Here is a 6,453-nt window from a genome sequence, read left to right on the forward strand (position 1 = left end):
TAAGAAGATTTTGAATTAGGAAGAAAATATTATTTAGGGAAGTTTAGAAAAGTGATTTCTTAAAAGAAGACACAAAAGGCACAAACCATCAAGAAAACATATTTTGAAAGTAGACTACTTCATTAACTGTAGAAACTGTTCATCAAAAGTCATCATAAAGAGTGAAAAGACAGGATTTCCCTGGTGATGCAGTGGTTAAGAATCAGCCTGTCAATGCAGGGGACACGGGTTCAATCCCTGGTCCAGGAAGATCCCATATGTTGCGGAGCAACTAAGCCTGTGCGCCACAACTACTGAGCCTGCACTCTAGAGTCCGTGAGCCACAACTACTGAGCCCGCATGCCACAACTACTGAAGCTGTGTGCACTAGAGCCCGTGCTCCACCACAAGAGAAGCCACCACAATGAGAAGCCCGTGCGTAGCAACGAAGACCCAACACAGACAAAAAAAAAAAAAGAGTGAAAAGACAAACCATAAACAGAGAGAAGAGTTTGTATGTATAAATGTATAAATGCATACATTTATTGATTGTATATTTTTCCAACACATACAATCAATAAATGACTAGTATTCAAAATATATAAAGAACTCTTAAGAATTAAAAAGAAAAGGAGGGCAGACTATAGAAAAAAAAGAAAAAAATAAATAATTTAACAGAAAAGGAAGCATTAATGGCGTATCAGTCAGAGTCTAACCTGAAAAACAGACACTGCATTAAGTACTTACAGCAGAGGGAATTTAATGCAAGGCACTGGTTATACAGGTGACAGAGGAGTTGAGAGGCAGATGGGATAGTGAGGACAATGTGGGAAACCACTCTCATCCCCTCAGCTGGGCCGACAAATGTAGGAGAAAATGTTCTAGGACCCCAGAAGGCAACATTATCCAATGAAAGCTGAAATCGCCGTGGGCATGTCTGGGAAAAGCTCAAGTCACAACCACAGCAAGCAAAGCCCAGGGTAAAGAAGGGAGGGGAGAAATCCCTGGCTTCACTCTCCTGCCTTCAAGTGTCCTCCACAGTGGGAGGGGACACTATTAGCCAAATTTGGCTGGAATCCAGCTGACATGGGAGCCCACAGGGGTGAGCCCCTCTGCAGTGCACTACAGGAAAACATGAGGAATGGATCTGAGGGCAAACAGGCATAAACTAGCACAAATGACCCAGGATGAGGTGAAAAATGTTCAACCTTATTACATATCAAGGACAGGCAATTAAAATCCACAATAAGATACTATTTTAGAAGCTCTCCTTTCCAGCAAGACAACTATAACTGGTGAAAGTTTTAGAACACAACAGCTATCTAAAGTCTCTGGAAGGTACCTTAAGGGCATACAGCAAATAAAATATTTATTCAAGAAAATCTACTAAATCTCAGTAAGAACAACAAATGTCTATGGCACCTGAACCATGACCTGCTCTTTCTCCCCTCAACCCAAGCTCAGCATAACAGATGCTCCTCTCCAGGTAGCTGTGGCCAAGAAGATAAGGCTCCCTGTTTCCCCAGCTCCCAGTCAAGGGCTATGGTGTCTTCCCAGGAGGGGCAGGTTGCCAGCATTTCTCATGCTTCCACCTCAACCCCCTCACCTCAGTTCCACGTTGCAGAGGCTAAATTCCAGGAGAATGTAGCCAGGAAGTCAAGGGTCCATTCATTCACTCAGCCATCTCATAGAGTGGACGCTCTACAACAGTTGTGGCAGACTGAGAATACTGGGCCCTCATTTATCCTCACTTCAATTTGCTTGTATCCCTGGAAGGGGACTCAAATTTACCTGGATCAGATTGTGGAGCAACTTATGCTCAAGGACATCGCCAAAAATAATAGAGCTATCAGCTGGCAATTAGAGAAACCCAACAGCTGGGTGTAATACAAACAGAAGCAGACATCTTAACAGATCAGGGAAAGGTACAATCAAAAGTGCCCTGCTAATGACAGAGTGACTGCACATCCGCAAGACCATGCCCCCTAGTGAGCAACATCAAGGCCTTCACAATGATGGGGAAATAGAATTCACTAAAATAACCCAGCCAAGTCACTTAACAAATAAACAAGCACACAGAGACCACAGCCAACCCTGAGGGATAGAGGGAGGAGAAATAAGTATTGAGAGTTGCTACAATATCTTATCTAAACAGTCCATTTTGCAGGAAACAAAACAAAACAAAACAACAACAACAAAAAAACAAGACATGCAAAGAACCAGGAAAGTGTGACCCATATATGGGGAAAAAGCAGATGACAGAAACTGCCTGTGAGAGGGCCCAGATTTCAGACTGAAGGACGCTTCACAGCTGTGACAATAAATATGCTCGAAGAACTAAAACCGTGCTTAAAGAGGAAAAGGGAGGTATGATGAAAGTGTCTCATCAAATAGAGAATATAAATGAAGAGATAGAAATTACAAAAAAGAACCAAAGGGAAATTGTGGAGTTGAAAAGCACAAGAACTAAAATGAAAAATGCACTAGAGAGGCTCAACGTTAGATTTCAACCGGCAGAAGAAAAATATGTTGAATTTATAGATAAATAGAGATGATATGATCCAAAGAACAAAGGTGTTTTTTTTTTTGTTTTTTGTTTTTAATGAAGAAAGATGAGGAGACACAGGGAGAATGCTGTGTGAATGTGAAGATAGCCATCTACAAGCTGAGGAGAGATTTCTAGAGCAAACCCTTCCCTCACAGCAAAAGAACCAGCCCTACCAACAGCTTGATTTCAAGCTGCTAGCCTTTAGAACTGTGAGACAGTAAATTTCTGTTATTTAAAACACCCAGTCGGTGAGTTTGCACTAGAAACTACTACTACAGGAACCAACCTGTCATCTGCTGCTAATCTCTCCAAAGTGAGTCTGAAAATGTTTTAGCATAAACTTTTTTAAAAAAATTTATTTATTTTATTTTTGGCTGCATCGGGTCTTCATTGCTGTGTGCGGGCTTTCTCTAGTTGCTGCGAGCGGGGGCTACTCTTCATTGCGGTGCGTGGGCTTCTCATTGCGGTGGCTTCTCCTGTTGCAGAGCACGGGCTCTAGGCACACGGGCTTCAGTAGTTGTGGCACACGGGCTCAGTAGCTGTGGCTCACAGGCTCTAGAGCGCAGGCTCAGTAGTTGTGGCACATGGACTTAGCTGCTCCGCGGCATGTGGGATCTTCCCGGACCAGGGCTCGAACCCGTGTGCCCTGCGTTGGCAGGCGGATTCTTAACCACTGTGCCACCAGGGAAGTCCCTTAGCATAAACTTTGATTCAGCAATAAGAACGAGTTTTCAAATAAGAAAAGTGTACAACCTAAATGCAAAGGAAATCCAAAAAAGAAGGGATATATGTATATGTATAGCTGATTCACTTTGCTGTAAGTAGAAGCTAATACAACATTGTAAAGCAACTATACTCCAATAAAAATTAATTTAAAAAATAAATAAAATAAAAAATAAATTAAAATTATATTTTTTAAATGCAAAAAACAAAACAAAAACAAAAAACAAACAAAAAAAAGAAAAGTGTACAACCAGTTCAGGTTGGCCTTTGAAGTGATGTTACTATAAGGAAAAAATGCTGACCTACGATGGGTCCATGCACACTACAGAAGATACAGAACAGAGTTGCTTGCGGCTTCTTTCACCTATGTCACTATTTGGAAAATAGGGGTAAAGTGACTTTTCTGTAGAAAAACACTTTAGAAGAAACTACTCTTGTGGCAAAATTGCTGAAGGAGCAGACTGGTGGAAAAGGCCATCATATTTCCAAAATGTATTTCTTTCTATCAACCCTAGAGGCATTGAAGAGACACAGGCTGTAAGTTAAAGCAAAAAATCAGTGTGTCAGGAGGGAATCTTATGAGAAAGCCCTGCAAGCATGACTCTGCCTCCCACTCACGTGGGCTTTCACTTGTTTCTGCTGAAAGGAGCCAGACACCTTTGCTTCCTGATAGTCTGGTACCACAGAAAAATACATAATGCATTTTCAGTGTATGCAGGAATCAATGTCAAGTCTCTCTGCTCACCTGCAGATGTGAAATCAGAGAGAGGGAATTCAAACTTGTGGAATGTGTGATAGGTTTTGTGAGAACATCTCTAGGCAGCAAGTTTAGAAGTATAATCCTAAGTATATTAAAGCTGGATACACATTTGACTTTTCCTTTTTTTTAAGAGTTTTATCAGAGGCTCCAAAACTGTGAACAGGAGGGGGTCAGATGCGCCACGTAGGTCATGCTCAAAGATGATGAATACATTTTGCTGTTATTAGCTTATCACCCCCCTGAAGTGTCTGTAAGAAGAATCAAAGAGAATAATCCTGAAAGGTAGTAGAGGAGAGTTCCCTGGCAGTCCAGTTGTTAGGACTTGGCACTTTCACTGCTGGGGGCCGGGGCTCAACCCCTGGTCTGGGAACTAAGATCCCATAAGCTGCATGGCGTGGCCAAAAAAATAAAATAAAATAAAGAAAAAAAATTAAATCATTAGGAAAAAAAAAGGAAGGTAATAGAATTTCTTTAGAGTGAGTTTGTGGTGGGCTGGGCGTCTCTTCTCTGCACGCTTTGTTAATCCTGGCCAAATGAGGAGGGCTTCATGGAACCACCCCTAGAACCTGACTTTTGTGTCTGGGGACACACGAGGCTGGTCTCTGGCTCGGGCCTGACAATGCCTAAAGGTGAGAGGTACTCGGGAGCTGTCTGTGGACAGAGGGTCTCTGCAGGTTGTGGCTTTGCCAGTAGGTGAATTAGGTGAGCTGAGCCAGATTATAACCATTTGACAAGGGCTGGATTTGCACCTTCATGGTTGCTGGCATGGCTGAGGAAAACCGTACCAGTAATGTGGGACTCTTGTCCTTTTTAAAAAATCTGCCTTATCACCGCCCCTCCATCTCCCCACCCTCCTCTCCCCCAAGTTAGCTGCCACAGAGTCCTGCAAGAGGGGGCAGAGGAAAAGCCAGGAAGAGAGAAGAAACAGAAGACATCCTTCTCCCTGCCCTTCTCCATTTAAACATCTAAGCCTAAATCAGGCCTGACTGGTAGAAAGAGGAAAGAAGCTTTTAGTCCCGTGAGACAATATCATGTTTATTTGGATCAGACTCCAGTTTTAAATACCCACATAAAGGGAATTAATTTGGTTAGTGACCAAGAGAAACTGAAAGGCTCTGGGCTCTGCTTGAGACTTCCTCTGAGTCAGGGCAGAACAATTCAGCAGAACAGGGTAAACGACAGTTATCGAAGAAAACGTAATCTGCTCCTGTCAGCACCCGTCCACGTCCAGCTCATCCAAAAGCAGTTATGCTCTGATGACTCTTGCATCCTCCAGCAGCTACGGCTTATGCAAAAGCAAAGTCATGATTTGGAAGAGGGGCAAAGGGCAAAGGCTAGAAAGAAAAGCCCTGGACTTCAGACTTCTGATGAGAGATATGTCACATACTCCCTGCATTGTACGTATGAGGAAGTTAGCACCTGGAGAGGGTAAGTGATGTATCTTAGATCACACAGCTTACATAGTGGCAGACACTAAGAAGGAACCAAGACTGTCTGGCTCCAAATCCCAAATGGAAGAGGGAATGATCTGGAAGGGACTTGCACTGTGGCGAAGGCAGGGCTCAAGAGCCAGTGAACACTACAAACCGGTGACAGAACAGTTCACAGGGTGAAGTAGTTTTATCATCTGTGTGAAGCCAACCATACACATGAGTGGAGGAAATGGTGTGTAGCTTTTTAAAAAAAATTTATTTATTTATTTATTTATTTATTTTTGGCTGCTCTGGGTCTTCGTTGGTGTGCGCGGGCTTTCTCTAGTTGCGGCGAGCGGGGGCTACTCTTCATTGTGGTGCACAGGCTTCTCATTGCGGTGGCCTCTCTTGTTGTGGAGCATGGGCTCTAGGCACGTGGGCTTCAGCAGTTGTGACACGCAGGCTCAGTAGTTGTGGCACACGGGCTTAGTTCCTCCGCGACATGTGGGATCTTCCTGGACCAGGGCTTGAACCTGTGTCTCCTGCATTGGCAGGAGGATTCTTAACCACTGCACCACCAGGGAAGCCCCTTAGCTTGACTTTTTAATGCATTATTTTTGCAATACATTATGGGTTTTTGAAATGTATTGTTTTTGTCTAATTTAATAATTCTTTGTACATTTTCCATTTAGGTCCTCCTTTATTGTTAACCTTTAACTGTCTCATTTTTATAACTTTTTTGAGAGAGAGTACTGCTCTAACAATCTGTATCAGCAAGAAGAAAGGACTCTAAGGTTCTTTCTGGCAGTGGAGGTGGTGGGGAAGCAGAACCATCTTGGTGTAGATCTATGAAATGAAGAGTATACAACAAAGCAAAAAAAAATCAACCAATTAAAAGGTCCTAAGTCAAGATCCCTTTTTGAGACAAATATCTTATGGTATTGCTTATATGTGGAATCTAAAAAGATGGTGCAAATGAACTTATTCACAAAACAGAAATAGAGTCACAGATGTAGAAAACAACCTTATGG

Source organism: Balaenoptera musculus, chromosome 1 (assembly GCF_009873245.2).
Source record: "Balaenoptera musculus isolate JJ_BM4_2016_0621 chromosome 1, mBalMus1.pri.v3, whole genome shotgun sequence".
NCBI classification, from domain to species: Eukaryota; Metazoa; Chordata; class Mammalia; order Artiodactyla; family Balaenopteridae; genus Balaenoptera; species Balaenoptera musculus.